This window comes from Prionailurus viverrinus, chromosome B4, assembly GCF_022837055.1.
Source record: "Prionailurus viverrinus isolate Anna chromosome B4, UM_Priviv_1.0, whole genome shotgun sequence".
NCBI lineage: Eukaryota > Metazoa > Chordata > Mammalia > Carnivora > Felidae > Prionailurus > Prionailurus viverrinus.
Window position 1 is genome coordinate 65,488,251 of NC_062567.1, and position 19,478 is coordinate 65,507,728.

General features: G+C 34.7%; 1 protein-coding gene across 3 annotated transcripts in view; it reads left to right on the forward strand.

Annotated features, from left to right (window-relative positions):
• The window catches only part of CNTN1 (contactin 1), a 366,494-nt gene that overhangs the window by 112,044 nt on the left and 234,972 nt on the right, over positions 1-19,478 (forward strand). Inside the window, exon 1 of one of the 3 annotated variants that reach the window (XM_047868303.1) lies at positions 7,611-7,711. The exons of the other annotated variants lie outside the window; for them this stretch is intronic. The gene's annotated coding sequence lies outside the window, so the exon portion shown is untranslated. Of the gene's footprint in view, positions 1-7,610; positions 7,712-19,478 lie in introns of those variants that run through there. 3 annotated transcript variants of the gene reach the window in all.

The window sequence follows — 19,478 nt, forward strand, 5'->3', positions numbered from 1 at the left end:
ACTAATTAGGAGTAGTTTTCGAACATAATTATTACTGGCTTGTGTAACGGCCTCTGTACCCAAGGGTTTTTTGCATTTGGTAGTTTTGCACTAAGAAGGCAGTCTAGGTCATAGGTTATCCTTATAAATTAGAACTTGTTCCTATTTTAAATTGCTTATCAATTTTTAATTTAAATCCTCATGCATTTCAGTAAAGTATCACTTTGTTCAGAAAGATCCCTATATTCACTCCCTAAAACTAAAATATTAGTTATATTTTCAAGATGCTTTTATGAATGCCTCTTTAATTTCATAGGACAACCATCTGTGATAAAATCTTATCCAGGAAATTACAGTTGCACATTTAAAGATAAAACTTCTTATGAAAAAGTAAAGTTGATTGCCTTATGTAATAACTCCATGAAAACAAATATTTCACAAAAGAATTTACTGGTACATTAATATCCTGCTTTGAGACTTAGCTCTTGGTAGAAAATAAAATGTGTTCTGAGGTATTCATATCAAAAGGAACTTCTACAAAATTGCTTTATTAAATGAGAGTGTAAAAGTTACCTTTTATATTTTGAAACTATGGTCAAATAAGAATGGGAAGAGTGTGAATACCAAACACTTGTGCAACTTACTTCTGAAATAGCTCTAGATCTGTAGAATTCTGCATCACTATAGATTCGTTGTGTAAAAATATGTAACCTATCTTGTTAGCAGTCAGAACAGTGGCTATTTTGGGGAGGTAGTGGAGGGTGGGCCTTTAATTACGTATTGTTTGTTGATCGGAGTGCAAGGGACATAGCTGAGTCCGTTTGTGGAAATTCAGCAAGTTAAATGTACATTAATATGAACTACAGTATAATTCAAGTTTTAAAATATTTGTGTATATATGCAAATCTCACATGAATGCACACAATATATACTTGTGCTTTATAATCATGATGTGGTTACGTTAAAAATATATCTATTTAGTAATAATGAGGCTAAAACTTACAAAAAGTCTACAAAAACAGTTTGTATTTTAAAGTATCATACAATCAGATATTATAGTAAATGTATCATCTATTTTTTGTTGGCATTTGTTCATTCATAAATTCATAAAATCAACCTTTTTTTCCCCATTAAGCCTGCTTGAAGAAGTTACTTATGGGTTGGATCATTCTTTTCAAAAGCTTAAACATCCTAAAAGACCTAAGAAGGTACAGACTTCTGTTAAATAAAAAATCGAGACATAGTGAGGTAGGCTTAAATTATCTTGAGACTAGAAATATATTTGGACCAAAATGTTTTGTAAGTATTTAAATTTGTTACTGGAAGAAGACAAGCAGGATATAATTTTTTTTAATGTTTATTTATTCTTGAGAGAGAGAGGGACAGAGCATGAGTGGTGAAGGGACAGAGAGAAAGAGAGAGAGGGACACCCAGAATCTGAAGCAGGCTCCAGGCTCCATTCTGTCAGCACAGACCCCGATGTGGGGCTTGAACTTACAAGCTGTGAGATCATGAACTGAGCCGAAGTCAGACGCTCAACCCACTGAGCTACCCAGGCGCCCCTAATTATTTTATTTTATTTTATTATTTTTTTTTCCAAGTAGGATATAATTTTCAAAGCTTTTCCCTAATGTGTATCTAGAGACAGATTGGCATATATTCAGAGCTGTTCAGTAGATCTCATGGGGTAGAATTGGTTGCTGATCTCTTGACTTGAAGTTAAATATACCTTCAAGAGCTTTTAGTCACTTAAAAAGAAAAACTACCGTAAATTGGTGATAGGGATTAAACTGTGCACTTGTGATGAGTACTGGATGATATATGGAACTGTTGAATCACTATATTGAACACCTGAAACTAATATTACACTGTATGTTAACTAACTGGAATTTAAACAAAAAAAAAAACCCTGCCTCTCTTAAAATAACTAAAAGTAAATATGATTAAATAAGGATTATAATAATTATTTGGGAGATATTATACCGTCACAGACTTGAAAGGCTTTACATTATATTTTTCAATTATACTTGTAACCATTAGTAGGATTCTTAGTACCTTTATTTTACATGGAGATTGCATTATAATTGGGTCTTTTTTAATTATTATTTTTAAAAATTTACATCCAAGTTAGTTAACATTTAGTGTAATAATGATACCAGGAATAGAATTTAGATTCATCCCCTACATATAACACCCAGTGCTCATCCCAACAAGTGCCCTGCTTAATGCCCCTTGCCCATTTAGCCCATCCCCTCACCCAAAACCCCACCAGCAACCCTCAGTTTGTTCTCTGTATTTAAGAGTCTCTTATGGTTTGTCTCCCTCCCTGTTTTTATATTATTTTTGCTTCCTTTCCCTTCCCTTATGCTCATCTGTTTTGTATCTTAAATTCCACATATGAGTGAAGTCATGTATTTGTGTTTCTCTGACTTATTTCGCTCACTATAATGCACTCTAGTTCCATTCACGTTGTTGCAAATGGCAAGATTTCTTTCTTTTTTATCACCGAGTAACGTGATGTGGCCAAATTTCTTAAGTTTCTTTGAGCGGAACTCCTCATGGTAAGTAGAAGTAAGTGCTACTTATTTCACAAGGGCTGTACTGAGCATTGTTTATTCTTATGGGATATGTTTAATGTATACTAGAAGTTTTCCCTTTTGCAATCAATTTGTAAATGATGTCAAGATAGCAAGTTAACATAGGGCTTTCAGTTCATTTTTTTTCCTACACCTCAGGGTATCCACCTTATTTTCAATGCACAATTTCAAGTCTGAGTTATTTCTTTGACTTCCTTAAACAATTCTGGTTGCTCCCAAACACCTAGTGAGCTACAGTTTCATTCTCAAAATGTCTGCTGTAAATTCTTTAAGTATCCAATTCTTTACCAACTCTTAATCTTGGTGGTTTATTCCCCCCTTGCTGTGTATAATATTATAATCTCATCTTACCATCTTCTTATGATATCAGTCATTCTTTTATCCTTTGGATAGGAGTGAGAGAAGGACACTGAGTTACCCAAGTCCTGAAAGCCTTCCAGGATTCCTCCCAGCCTCTTCATACTACTTAGTTCTACTGACTCTGGTGTTTAAATATCTCTAGAATATTTGCCCTATGTCCACATCCCTATTTCTGCCTTGTTTAGATCCTTATCACTTCTGGTAGATTCCAAATAGTATTCTCTTAAACATATTCTTTTCATCTGTTTACTGCTTCCAGTCTATCTTCCAGCCACAAAATCTAGTCATATTATTCTCTTGGTGAAATCTTTAAATATTTCTTTCTCTGCAGAATAGCTTCAAACTTCTTAACAGTGCTAAAAATGTTCTATATAGTCAGAATTGTAACAAAGTTTTTAAAAGGGCCTTATATAAATCAGATTTTATATAATTGTGGCTTATCACCTGACAAATGTCTATTGTATTCAGATTCTCTAACATACACAATTCAGTTTCTCAAGCATATTATGTGATATCCTACCTTGCCACAAATGCACATGGTTCTCCTTACTGAAAATGAATTTTCCATCAAAAATATTCTCCAAGATTAAGCTTTGGGGAAAAATTAATCAATGTTTCTAAAGTCTTACTGGGTCAAGAACTGTGTTAAGTGACATATAGACATTGCAATATTTGAATTTCCTAATAACTCTAAGATGTTGATATCCTCTCCATCTTAAAGATGAGGAAATCAAGGTGGAATTTAAAGTCTCATCTGTATGACTACAAAAACTATATTTTAACTCTTGTGCTCTAAATTACTTAATTTTCACAGAAAGCTAGAGATGGATGTTTTTTTTTTTTTTTTCCAACGTTTATTTATTTTTGGGACAGAGAGAGACAGAGCATGAACGGGGGAGGGGCAGAGAGAGAGGGAGACACAGAATCGGAAACAGGCTCCAGGCTCTGAGCCATCAGCCCAGAGCCCGACGCGGGGCTCGAACTCACGGACCGCGAGATCGTGACCTGGCTGAAGTCGGACGCTTAACCGACTGCGCCACCCAGGCGCCCCTAGAGATGGATGTTTAACTTGATTTCTATATGACACGAATGATATAAAGTTGCTCTTCATGGAATATGGGTAGCATGTGCAAAGTAACATAAATTCAAAGAAGCCTGAATTTATTTTCAAATTTGTCAATCATTAAAACCCATGTTAGTTCCTTTATACCACTCAATTTCTTTAACTATCACCACCTCCATGAATCATTTCCTCATGCCCTATGGGCAGTTGGTAATGCCAGTATTTCTTCTGTTACTATACCTCTATGCCTCATCTAGTGGAATAAAAATTAACAATTAACACTTACCCAGCCGTTATTTAGCATGCAGACACAGTGCCTTTTAGTAATTATCTCATTTGCATATCTTAAAGTATATCAAAGTGATTATATTCATCACTCTGCATCTATGTATTTACCTGTTTTCATCATTAAAGTATGATTACTTTGGAGGCAGCCACTGACCTGTACATACTTGTTTTCCTAGCATCTAGCACAATTCCCTTCTTGTAGAAGGTACATAATAAATATGTTTAATTAAATGAATGTGCTATGATTAGGGGATGATTATAGTATTGGTAGGACAGAGCAAGAAAAGAAGGAGTGTCTTAAATCTCAGAGAACAAATGCAGTCTGCTCCTACATTCCTTGAGCTCAGGAATGTAGAAACTTTGGTAGCCTCAGTTATTTTCCTAAGGTTACATGTCATTGTGTTTTCTTATAATGAATGTAAATTATGCGTTTTTTCCAAATGACAGTAGTCAGACAGTCTAGTTATATATCTTAATAGATATCACAAGTTTAGTAGACTAAATATGCTTTGATTTATTTCCAAATTTTGATTCATTTTATTGACCCTATCGTACATTATGGAGTTTATATTTTACATGCTTTATAAATTCAAAATATTGGAAAGCCTCTTGATCTGCAAAGAGATGAAATTCATCTCAAAATCTCCATCTCTGTTTTCCATCTATTTTGAAAAGATCGGTCAAGTGTCTTTCTTACGCATCGCTGGACTTCCGGAAAGTGGAAATTGGTTCTTATTATCACCTTTGGGTTTGTTTTATCTAAGAGTATGATTGGCTATTTTTCCTGAGTTGTTTTGATTCAAGGCTTACTTGTGGCTCCCACTCTGATGTTTTAGGGATTTACCACCCCTATAACTTTTCTCATGCCGTATTCTTCTTTGTAGACTTCTAGTGTTGGTCTCTTCTAGGTTGATGAGGTGTTTGTGTGTGTGTTTCTCAGGTCTCTCCCCACCTTTAAGACCACTGATAGTGAAAATTCACCAAGTAGATACAAAGTTGCTATCTTCATTGTAGACTTGGGTCTTGAGTATTTGTATGGGAGAAAAGATACTGACTTTGTCCTCACTCACTGCAGGAGGGATGAACTCAGCTTTTCCTATCCACCTGGTTATGCATTATTGAATCACGTCATCTCAGAGAGGTTAATTTTCTAATGCTTACATGAGTAATTATTTTAGTTTATGTCAGCAATTTATATCTCCAAAATGATTGTACTCTATATCCCCATACCTGATAACTTACATTTTAAAGTTTTCAATTTCCTACTATTTTTAAATGAGATGTTATCTTCATACAAAACTGCTTCTATAGGTGATTAATTTGATAAAACTCATGGCAAGATATTAATCCTTAGCTATAACTTCTATGATTTTTCAAATGTTTGAAGACTTTCAATCTTCTGTTTAAAGAATAAAGAATGTCACTCAGATAAATATTTTAAAATAAGGTCTACTATGTAGTTCACTTGAAGTTTATTAGGTTAGAGGCAATATATATAAATGTGCATATAGTCTGCCCGGGGTAGGACAAAACATTATGGAATGTTGGATATGTAATAAACATAGCAATTGGATGGTTAATTTCTCAGACGGCCATTTAGAATATTTTAGCATCATTTTGATCAGTTAGGTGCAATTATCTTTTCTATGACCTAGTAGGCACGCTCTCACATGCATTGGAAGAAAGAAATGTTTCCCCGAACTTCCGTGAACTCCATCCATGTTGTCATCAGCACTCCTCCTACCCTCACAGGCTGATATCAGTTGCTCCTGGTTTATTGACTGGAAATCACTGTGACCATTCTTCCTCCAAGGCTGAACTGCTTCTTGTGCAGTGTAACTGTTAGATGGCAAACCTTGGTTATATTCTATTCTTGGTCTATATCTTGGTCTATATTATTCTCTAGTCTAGTCTAGCCCTGAGCTGTGAAATTGCAGATTTCACTCAGATCTTACAAATAGTCAGATGTGATAACACAAAACTGTGACACTTGTATGTGTACCTGGTACCTATGTATATGTAATAAAGAGAGGCTTTGAAAAGACACGGTATTAGGCTTCTAAATGATCTTAATAACATCATATTTAGTCTGCTTTTGGTGGAAAAAGAAAGCTTAATTAATTTTTACACTAAAGATACTTTGGGAAATTGACAAGCATTTGTATACATTTGCTATTTTACATGGCTCTCTCACTCTAGTGTTTGTTGTAAATATTATTATGACATTTTAAAATGCTATGTGTATTTCCTTGATGAATATCAGCCTAATGAAATGAACATTTTGTTTTAAAGATTTCTTTTTTGAGGCACTGAAAAAAGAGCAAAAGAAACCATGGTGTGTTCTTAGAAGCTTGAATTCTAAGAGAAAGGGCTTTCAGAACTCTTGACATTACCAGAAAAAAAAGGTGCTTACCATCCAAAATACTTAGCAGTAATGAACACATGTACCCACTATGGTGATTAAAAAAATCTCTTCCACATTATTCAAATAAAAGTTAATTGTTTTTAAATTAAATTCTTCTAAGAAAGGTTATCCACATGAATCCAGGAAACATCTCCTATAATTTGTAGCCATACATCACTCTTTATGTTTTATTTTTTTTTCTTAATTTTCAGTTTAGCCTGTTGATTTTCCTGAAATGGTAAGGAAAAAAAACAACTCTGTATATCTCACTTATAATGTAAAATATTCAGTCTAAATCTGCAGAAAGTATGTCTTTTGAATAAAAGAAGCAGATAGTACAGTGTTTCTGCCAAAGAGAGTCCAGTTTAAACATTCTGCAGTATGCAAATGTTATCTCCTCCATGTGAGTGTTTTCCCTGAGTGGATGTTGCAGAGTTGGAGCCTTCTGCCTGTGATTTAGGTTGTAATTTTATTTGTGGAAATAAACCAATTGCGGAGCTTCAATTGTCTTAGCGATGAGGTGATCAATAGCCCATTACTGGATTAGAACAGCAGCTACAGGAAGTGCATTGAAGATTTCAATGCATGAATTATGCATGCGGTGCTCATTCTTTAGTCTCCGAACAGAATGACAGGGTTTGTGAAGTCGCCTCAGATAGTTTCTTGCATTAAGTGACTGCAGTGAAATGCTTAATATTTTCAGGCATAGAAGCAGCATTGACTCAGGCCAGTCGAATTTGGAAGATGTAAATCCCCCAGCTCCCAGCACAGAATGCTTTATTTGAAAGTATTGCTATGTAGAGAGCCAGCTTCGCTGTCATCTAACCTGCTCTTCCCAGAAGGTTGGCTGAAGGATGGGAGCGGCTGTGCCTGCCTCTGAGGTCACAGCTTGAAGTCCTTTTAACTTGCTTTCTGCTGCAGGAGAGAGGCGTATTGTGGTATAACTGTCGCTGCATTTATTCAAATGGACAATTTGCAATAAATACTATACCCAGCACAACAGATAACTCAGCATATCAGGTAAGCACAAGGTTTTTCTCTAGGTAATTGTAAGTGAGAATGTGCTGAGTTGGGATAACGGTGATGCGGTATTAGTAACGTTGACTCAGACCTCAGTATTGCGATGCAGCATCAGGGTTCTGAATTGTTTTGTTCATTGAAAGGTGACTTTATTTTATATTTTTGACAGTATTGTGCCGTAAGGTATTTTATTTGCATGCAAAAGCTATTCAAGAATGTACCAGAGCTCCGATGTGTGTGTCTTAGATAGCTAGCCTGCAAACTGGGGAGGGGCAGCACTGAGCGTGAGCTGAATCAATAAAAAAAATTATCTCCTTCTGGAGAAGTTTTAGCAGGGTTGTGGTATTCCTTTGGCTCAGATTATTTCCTTATTGTCAACATTTTCAAATGATGGTGAAAGATGTTGATAGACACCAAAAATGTTCAATCCTTCTACCAGAAGTAGAGGATGGCACTGAGGTACTCAAACTCAAATACTGTGTTGCATACAAATTGAACAGATGGAATTGAAATAATTTGGAATAGCATGTCCTTGAAGGAAGACCTTGTTGTCAGAAACAAAACAGTTTGACTTCTATGTGTTTTGTTTTCTTTCTTCCTGTCCAGAATGCCTTACTTTAAAAAGAGTGGGTAGATGGCATATTTTGAATTTACTACAACCCCCCGAAAAGTTTTATTTTTTTTCTCGATGTTTTCAAAATTAAGCTTATGGAATTATAGAACCCAGTATAGAAAAGCCAAATAAAATCCACAAAAACTCTGAAAAACTGAACAGTAAAAATAATGTACTACTATATTTATCAGTCTTTGTGAATTAAAACTGCTTGTTTAAATATCATGGCAAATAATTAATAAATATGCAAATAATGTGTGGTATGATATGAATTCCTTGACCTCTCTTCAGGGTGGGAAAATAGCATTAAATATAACATTTTAAGGATAATTTTAAACAGTAAATATGCACTATTAATGTGTATATATATATATATATACACACTATTAGTATATATTCACACATGCATATATGTACACATATGTATTTCTACACATATACACTATAATATATAATTGATAGAACATAATATACGCAATATAACATGTATGTATATGTCCTTCTTCAAATATGATGCTAAGTTTTTAAAATTATGTTTGCTAAATAATCTATCAAGAACCGGTAATAGATAATGCTAAGTATGCTTTGTGAATAAGCATCACCTATTAGAAAAAAAAAAGGAGAGAAATACAGAGTAATGATAATAAGAACACAGGGAAACTACCTTTCAAGCATTTCACAATGCATTTTAATTCTGTTGTGGTATTACTCTATTATATTTGAGTTTCCTTTCAACTGGCCTGGTAGTATGGTGGCACAGAACTCACATTATAGAACGTGTTTAAATCTGCAAAGCTGAGCTGGTTTAGGCACAGGAGGAAACTCACACGTTGAGTTTTTCCTTAGGGAGGGGAAGATAAGAAGGAGAAGTAGCTGCCCCTATACATTTTAGAGTCTCCTGATGCTGAGTCATGGAGTTCATTCCTGCTCAAATGCCTCCTGACTGAGGTGGCCCATTAACAGCTAGTAAAATGGAATAGAAATGAAAATGAAAAAGAACTGAGGGGGCAGAAACTAAAAGATATTTATTGCCCAAAGACATACTAAATTCTGAGTGATGAGCATAATGGCAGTGCTACTTGTTTGATCAGGCTGAGGTGACAGTAGAAGAAAAGCCCCCATGCTGGATGACAAGAAGGTAGCAGTAAAATTAATGGGCTAACATGGGGAGATTGTATAAACAAAGGGGTCTGAGTAGCATTGCACTTGTTAAATCTCTCTGTCATTGTTCTAGTCTCAACTCAAACCATTACTCAATATCACTGAAAATATGTGATGGTTAGATAAAGAATATTTCCTGGATCATGTGAGGGAAATCTGGAATGAGATGTGCTCTGCTCCCAGTTCCCACAGTAGTTGTAATTAATTTTTATAGATTGTCAATTGGGAGAAACTAACAAGAGATTAATGAGAAAATTTGAATATTGACCACAATATATGAAGTGAGATGCCAAAATGAGTTTAAATAATGATTATTATGGCAAAGCATAATCATATTAGATACAGTTAGAAAGGAGACCGAGGACATACAAAAAGGGTATGATAAATGGAAAGAGGAAATGGAATGAGAAACCCATATAGCAGTGAAATATTAGCTATAAGATTTTGAAAGAAAAATGTACTTAATGAATAATTGATATACATAATTAATGCCCCTTAAAATCAATTTATAAGAATTCTGAAATATTATGATTCACTAATGTAAGGCTTTGTAATTTACTTTAAAAATGTATTTTAAAGGTGACTTAGTAGAGTAAGAAATCAGTGAAGGGCATTTTAAAATGGTAAGCTGTCCATTTTCTTTTTAGTATAATACTTATACTAATAAGGGTTGTTTGTACATATGTTATAATAAATCTAAGTAAAAACCTATCTCTATATTTTTATATATCTCTATATGTCCTATATTTTTTTTTTAATTTTTTTTTTTCAACGTTTATTTATTTTTGGGACAGAGAGAGACAGAGCATGAACGGGGGAGGGGCAGAGAGAGAGGGAGACACAGAGTCGGAAACAGGCTCCAGGCTCTGAGCCATCAGCCCAGAGCCCGACGCGGGGCTCGAACTCGCAGACCGCGAGATCGTGACCTGGCTGAAGTCGGACGCTTAACCGACTGCGCCACCCAGGCGCCCCTATATGTCCTATATTTAACATTAGCCATAAACTAGGGTTGTAAAAAGTTACAAATCATTTAATGGAAGATTAGGAGACTAAAAACATTTGAAGAGAGATAATATGTCCATTTTCCAAACTTAAAACACACATAAAAGTTTTTTTCAATCTGAGTTTATTTTTTTATGATAAGGAAGTCTTCCCTGTATTTTTTTAGTAAATAGTTCTGAAGAATTGTAAACTTTGTAAAATTCAGAAACTTTTTTAAGTATGAATTTATAACAAAGAGTGACACCAAGAAATTGTATCTTCTCTTTTCTCCCTTTGGAAAAATAGTAACATTAATTTCTCCCTCAAATATATTTTCTAAGAAATTAGTGTTTGAATTATTTTCCTTTTAAAAATGCTCCTAGAATTTGACTCTGAGGGATGTGTCATTTTAATACAGCTTCATGAATATTTCAGCAATGTCTTCCCTCTGATTATAAATATAAATTTTACTCTGTTTTTCATTGCTTTCTAGTCACTTTCCTCTCATAAAACAACTCAGTGTAATGAAGAATTTATTTAAAGATCTTCCTGTGTGCTCTTGCTAGGGATTCTGGCTCTCTAGTTGTGAAAAAAGAAGAGGGGTGGTGCTTTCACTAGAACAAATAATTCAAATGTAGGAAAAAAAAGTACAACATAGTGTCATCTAAAACATTTGGTAAAAGTTTAAGTGTCATAGGACAAATAAGGAACCATAATCAAAATTTTTAAATGGAGCCCAGGAGAAGAATATACATAAAAGCATGGAAGCAAAAATTAATATTTTATATGCCAGTGTCAGGGTTGAAATAGAGGAATTGGACTGGTAGAGTTGAGAACAAAGACGGTGGGAACAGATTATTAAGACCCTAACCACTAGAATAACATGTTTAGACTTATTTTTATAGTGATTGGGCACTCACATCTGTTATTCAATCCCATTGGGGGCATTTAACGCTCAAAAAGTTTCTGACCCCTGAATCAGATGAATGGTGAACATTTTTAAATGATTGTTCATTCTAAATTAAATATTGTATTAATCTTGCCTTTTATTTTCTATATTCTAATGCCTCGCTTTGCTGACCCTGGGAGGATTGCCCTTCCTGAGGTTAGCCAATTACTAGTTAGTAAACCAATGACCCCTGAGTGAACTTTTCAAGTGCAAATCAAGCAACCTGGAGTCCACACCTTAAACCTTCTTCTTTATCAAGGTTTTCACACTCTGGCCAATTTCTTCCTGCCCTAATCACCCCTGGGACCTGTACCAGACAACTAGGGATGGCTCTGGTGCTTACCCAGAGCTTCTGAAGTAATTCAAACTAGCCCCCGTAAATCCACTTTTATCCTCTCTCCTTCCTGAGAAAATCACACTAAAGGCTTTTTGCCTATAGTTCCCCCTCTCCTTCTGCCTCTTGATTGACCCCCAAGCCCTAAGATTCCCTGTGTGCCCCCATGCATGGTATGCCCCCCTTCTCTTGGGATCTGTGAGTATAACAAGTATCTTTTCAGTGGCAGTTATCATCAGATCCATTGGCTTTACCATACTCAAACAATAATAAAACCTGTATTAAAACAAACATGAAGAAGTCTTAACATCTTTAACACCAATTAACATCAATGGAAATTATATATTCCCAGTATTTAAAATAAATGATTTAAGTCTTTAAAAATAATTACCATTTTATTAAATTGCTATATTATTTCAGATTTAAGGGCAGATCCTGAGTGAACCTCCTCTAAACATAAGCTTAGCTTTTTTCTAAGCTGTGGTTGAAAGAGGGAGGGGATATCCTCTAGAAATATGAATGGACAATTAGAAGTTTTTAGTCTAATGGCAAGCTACATAGGTCTAAAGTTTCATCATTTTCCTGAGTCTGCTTTAACTTGTAGCATTTCTGTTACATAAAAACAAGGATCTACCTCATCCAGCGACTAAATCAATGTCAAGGGAAAATGCCACCTTATGCTCCTAAAATATCAAATTCTGAAACTGTAATTATCAAATGCTAGTGTTGTTTATATAATGTCTTTGGTATCCAGTAAGCAACACACATCCTAATTAAGAAATATTTCTGCTACATTAAGCCTACAAAATTGAATTGAATTGTCTTGAAAATGTGGTGTCCAAAAAAAGGTTTTTGGTAATCAGTAAATGCCAAACTTTGGAACAATGAACCAAACACAATTAACTATAAGACTAATAAGAATTGGGCCACACAGAGGTAGTGCTCTGAAGAATATATACCAAAAGACAGTAATGATCTCTTTCAGTGGTACACTCTATTACTTCAAAATACCATCACTGAGAGAAATTGAGAACATTAATTGACTTTAAAGGGTAGAAGAATTAAAACATGAAATGCATGTTTGAACCTAATGGTTTTTAACTTCCCTTTCTACTTCAAGATTGTATGATATGTTATGATTGCAAGTGCAGTAACCCTTTAAGAGATGAGCCTTTGATAAAGAAATTCAAGTGGAAAGTTGAAGACAATTTAGATTGATAATAGGTTAGAAAAGACACTAGTCATGCTAGCAGATGGAGGGCAGCAAGGTAGGTGGCTGGGAGGGAATCTGGAGGCAGAGCTGTGCCAGAAAGAACATAGGAATTTAAACAGATGGAAGATGATATATTAGTTGGCAAGAAGAGAAGCTGGGTGACAAACAGGAGGATCTATTGAAGAACTGGCTGAGCAGACAGCCAAGAGGTGAATTGGATGGACCAGTAATAAACAAAATAGGTCAGTATGAGGGCACCCAAGTTCCAGAACAAGTAGGCAAGAATAGTGGAAAACAATTGCAGTTGTTCCCTTTACTCGAACCTAGGAAACGGCTTTTATTATAATTTTTTAATGTGCTTTGAAATCATGATGAATGGTGATCATCTATGGAGGGAACATTTTAGTAGAAAATTCAAAATGCTCACTACTGAAAAAATTTATTCTGTAAAATTATCGAGAGCATGAAATTTATTTTTTATTTCCTAGTTTTGTGTTTTCTATATTTGAATTCTGGCCTTGGATTGGCTAGTAAATGAAAAATTGGCTGGAAAATAATGCTGAAGGTTAATGTAAGTAAGTAAGTAAGTAAGTAAGTAAGTAAGTAAGTAAGTAAGTAGAGAATCAGAACTTTAACCCCTACCAAAAAGAGAATTTTTCGGTCTATGAAAAATTTGAATTTAATTGTATGTTTAGAAAAATTCCTTATATTGTATTGCCTGTTTAAAAAAATTTTTTAATGTTTATTTCTTTTTGAGAGACAGAGAGAGATAGAGCATGAGCAGGAGAGGGGAACAGAGAGAGGGAGACACAGAATCTGGAAGCAGTCTCCAGGTTCTGAGCTGTCAGTACAGAGCCTGATGCAGGATTTGAACCCAGGAATCATGAGATCATGACCTGAGCGGAAGTTGGATGCTTAACCCCATTGAGCCACCCAGGTGCACCTCCCTGTATTGGCTATTAAAAGCGGTGATAGGGGCGCCTGGGTGGCGCAGTCGGTTAAGCGACTGACTTCAGCCAGGTCATGATCTCGCGGTCCGTGAGTTCGAGCCCCGCGTCGGGCTCTGGGCTGATGGCTCAGAGCCTGGAGCCTGTTTCCGATTCTGGGTCTCCCTCTCTCTCTGCCCCTCCCCCGTTCATGCTCTGTCTCTCTCTGTCCCAAAAATAAATAAATGTTGAAAAAAAAATTAAAAAAAAAAAAGCGGTGATAGCAGTGCCTCAGTGAACATAAAGATGATTACAAGTCATTTGGTCTCTTTTCTGTCTTCAGACTTATCTACCTTTAAATCACTATATTCTTAGGTAATTATTTGTGCTTACAAATTAAGTAGAATTGTTTAATGTAATTAAGTACTTTTTACATGACAGTTGCCACCATGAAAAAGTGCCAGGCATAGTAACGTTCATAGGAAGGTGCTGACTTTACAGCTATTCTAATTGACCTTCAGATGGATACATGGGTTCTAAGCAGAAGAGATACTTCCATTTGCCACATATATAAACTTTGAATTAACACCATTCTTTCCTTTGTTCTTCCATCTAAACGATAAACTTATTTTTCTCATACATCAACCATATTTCTCAGGTCACTCTATTGCTATCTATTTTACTAGCCAAAGGTCTTATGCCAATATACCTGAAACTTTGATATTTATTGCTGGTGTGATCATTTCTAAAATATCTGCATTCCAGAGCACCTGGCTTGCTCAGTCAGTAGAGCATTGACCCTTGATCTTGGGGTCATGAGTTCAAGCCCTATGTTGGGCACAGAGTTTACTTAAAAAAATAAAATATCTGCATTCCAGTGAATTCCACACACAGAAGCAAAGATGATTTATCAAGGGTTATCTGGGCTTTATGACTGTTCTTTTCAAGTGAAGCTTTTAGTTGCCATTTTAATCCTCTGAATTAAACTTTTGAGCACAAGGCTAATAGCATCTTCCCAAGTTCTAAGTAATTCTCTTCCGCTGGGGAACCACATTTGCCAAATTCTACACATATGTCAGCCACTATGCCAGACTTTGGGGATACAAGGATGAATAGAACATGAATCTTTCCATCAAAGAGTTTATATTCTAGTGGAACAGATTTTTATATGTTAGATACTATGGCACGATTTAATAGATGGAATAATGCTATGTACATAGGTAATAGATATGTATTCCACGCTACATAATTATGAATCTCTTGAGGTCACAGAACATTCTAATTTATTAATTCAGCAAATGCTTATTAAGACCCTTCTCTGTGCAGTGGTTATCCAAAAGGAAGTCTATTCCCCGTTGCCATGGAAAAAAAACAGTCTCTTGAAAAAAAGAGAGGAGCAAACAAAGTTTATTGGACAAAGATAGCTCTTGTAAAGATGTAAACCAGGTACAATAGTGCATGTAAATTGGGCTCTAGACAAAAGTAGGGGAAGGCATCAAGAATAATCTCCTGGATGCAGCAAAGGACAGTTAGGATATTTTAAAATATTTGTATCATTGTTTATTACTTATAGTTATAAATGATGTTCACTGAAAAATTTAGAGGTTCACACTAAAAAGAGGTAGTTAACACAACTTGAAAGGATAGAGGAAGCAAACTATGTCTTTAGTGCTGAGATAATTGCTTTAATGCATGTTCTCATTTAATCCTTTCTAGAAGATGATGAGATTCTCACTTTAAAGGTATAAAACCAAGACTGAGTTTACCCTGTTTTTTTTAATTTTATTTTTCCAACGTTTATTTATTTTTGGGACAGAGAGAGACAGAGCATGAACGGGGGAGGGGCAGAGAGAGAGGGAGACACAGAATCGGAAACAGGCTCCAGGCTCTGAGCCATCAGCCCAGAGCCCGACGCGGGGCTCGAACTCACGGACCGTGAGATCGTGACCTGGCTGAAGTCCGACGCTTAACCCACTGCGCCACCCAGGCGCCCCAAGTTTACCCTGTTTTTAAAACTATAGGTTCAGGATTAAGAGATTAAAATTTCTCTGCTATATTCCCATACTTTTGCTATTTTTTTTTTTTTTGCATGTTGCAGGAACCTTCAAATGTCAAAGCATGGATGCATTCGATGATATTTTGTACTCCTATGTTCATAGGTGTGTTCACCTATCTTTTAACTAAAATGGACATATATAATGGAACCAGTGCAAAGTTACAAATTTATTTTATTAAGATGTTTGTAATTAGAAGGAAGTCAAGTATAATTTGAAAAGTAAACTATCCATAAACAAACTCTAAAAGAAAAAAAGGTCACTTTGCCCAAGTGTGGAAAATTTGAATAATGGATAAAGAACAAAATGACACCTGAGGAAATACATACATTTAACAAGATGCCGAATACATGGACCAGCTTAAATGTCGTTGAGTAGATTGATGAGTAATATCTTTTTAATAAATTGATATTACCCAGTTTATTATCGTTTCCTCTAAAATGTGAATTAGTGATAAGAACTTTTTTTACTGCTTTTCCCTGGGAGGATGCTTTCAGAAACTTTTTTCCTTCTTATCTCCTTCAGGAGAAAATGTGATATTAATCAGGCAAGTTTTCTGTATATAACTAAAGAATAGAAAGGGTATCACTTCTGTTTTATTGATCATTGCATTCCTGGAGTCTAGAACAGGGCCATGAACATAGTAGATATTCAATAAATATGTGATGAATGAATGGTCACATGAATTAATGTTACCACATTTTATTAATTCTAAGACACTATGTTTGAGTCACACTGTTAAATTAATAGACTTTGGGGATCATATTATGTAAATGGCCATATCAAATGTAAGATGAATCCTGTAGTAGTAGGAATTTTTTTTTGTAGTAGGAATTTTTTATGACAAAAGTCTATCTTGACCTAAAGTATACCTGTACCTGGAGATCTGAATGTCAAGTCAACAATTTTAGCTTCTTTATGAGTATGGTCTTCAATCTCAATGAAGACCAACTTTGCTATGACTTAGGGAATATGCCTGGCTACCAAGATTTACATATCTTTATGTCTTATAGCACCCTCTCTCCCACCACCATGATCCATGAGTATATTTTGTGTTAGTTTTCACAAGGAATATGTTGTAAATGGCAAGTTCAGGGATTTGGAATGACCATACTATGTGGTTTCTTTCTTCTTTTTTTTCTTCTTTTTATATTTTTTTTTTTACTGATTTTTATTGACTAGAAAATTCATATAAAAATATTCAGTGATTTAAAACATGAGCAGATATTCTGTCCAACAAAAATATTTTGAATATTTTAATAAAAGATAAATCATGTATTAGTAGAACTTACATTATGTAAATAGCAGGGATGAAAATAATTGAACTCTTTTAAACTATTTTACATAATATTAAAAATGTTTTCAGACTGATGGGCACAATCATCATTCTGTTTATGTCTATCCATATCCTCAGCATTTAGCACATTGCCTGATCTATTGTAAACAGTTGTTTAATATTTGTCACTAATATGTTGATACTAAGGTCTTCCTGACTTACATATTTAAGTCATAACAATGATAATAAAATAGTTCACAATGAGGCAGTAGCATTGTTAAGAAAATATTTAAAAAGTGGTGAATATATTCCATACTGTGGCCTATTCATAGCTGAATGACAAATTATATAAAACAATGTGTTTAGAAATAAATGACCTGCCAGATAAACAGAGATCTAGGTCATAAAAATGTGTCTTAGTGAGTTTGAGTTGTCTGATATTGTTAAAGATGACTTGAAATGCAACATTGTTTCACTGGAACTTAATGAAGATGTTAAATAAATAGAAAGTTTATGAGGGGAGTAGATCAGGCATAAATAATAATAAATATTTTGAGAGACATGGTTATTTGTACCAGAATACTCAATTAGAAGAGAGAAAACATGGCCAATCATTTACATGGATATATTTGGATGAGACCTGTGCAGGAGAGCATGAATACCAAATAGTGTTGATTTTTAAACAAATCATTTTTTATAGGAAAAAATAAAATTCTTTGGCAAAATGATTGTTTTGAAGTTATTAAATACAAAATAGTATTACAAATATTATTTTCTATGGTCTTTATGGTAGTAGGATGTAGCCTCACCTATGGAAATATTAATGTCTTTAAGTGACACCCTCCTTTCATTGAAATTGAACTTAAATAGATGCGTCATGCAGTAATGAAAAAAATATTTTTGGGTAACCTAAGAGAAATATTATTTAGAATTTGTTGGCCATTACCTCATCAAGGATGAAATGAAATCTTAGAGTTGGAAGGGGTTAGTTTTTATAAAACTGTGACTAATCTTTAGTTTTTACATGTGGAAACTGAGTTTCTGATGATTGAAACTTATTATCTAAGGATCTACTATTTAGGCATACCTACATATAGAAAAATAAGTTTCAAAGCATACTGGTTAGAAATTTAATAATAATACAAAAATTACAGTATTTTTTCCTTAACTGTAGGACTCTTGATTCAGATTTAATGTTCTTCATGTAATTAATTTCTTAGTTTAAGGGAAAATGTTCTTTAATGAATTCTTTAGCTTCTCTAAATTATTTTGAGAAACATTCTTAAGAAAAGAAAGGAAACTTCAGTGAAAGAAAATCACTCCTCTGTGATTCAAAACAGAATTCTTAGATCTTAACTACAGAAGTATAATGTTGCAAGAAATTCATGAACATTGATTAGGAAATGGGTACTCACTGAGACATTTTCAGAGTCAGTATAAAATTAGTTCTTTAAAAGAACTAGTCATTTGTCAATCAATGGGTTGAAAATAAGTGCTTTGGTTATACTGTTAAAAACAAAAATTTCAGTCACTTGTAATTTAGGAAGAAATGAGTAAATGTGTTAAAATGAAATGGAGATTGTATAAATCTCCATTTCTCATATACAAAGCTGATTAGGATTAAATCAGTCCAGCAAAGTATAGAAATGCAATAGATACTACATGCAAAGAACTATGAAGAGTGCACTGCCTAGCAATTGGTAAAATAAGGAGAATGAAGAACAGAAATTTAATTTGTTAATTGCCTGAAGATGCTATCACCTGTGTCACGGCAGAATTACTCTATTTTGCTGACAAAATAAAGCACTATTTAGAGGGAGAATTGGTTATACCAACATTTGTTCATTTTGTACTTTGTGCTAGGAAGTGTGATAAGTGTTTTGCATATTCATTAATGTCATAGACTCTAAGTCTTTTGGCCAGCAAAAGAGCAGGCGCAGGATTAAAGTGAGAGATGGCTAATGTCAGGGAAAAGACAAGAGCCCTGAATAAGGGTCCTTGCCTCATATTTATTAAGATCAGAAGGTGTACAAACATGATGGGCATGTGCAAAGAGACAAACTGGGAGCATTAACTTGGAGACATGAGGGAAAAGGGGGTTTTTGAAGATACACAGTGTTTGGGGTTTGGGTCAATATAAAACAAAATCCTGGTGCCGGGCAGATGGGTAGATGGTTGTTAATGGCAGACAGGAGGCACCATGTCTGTTTAAGTTAGCTAGCCTAGAGGATAAGACAGATAGGGGGAATAACCTCAGGGT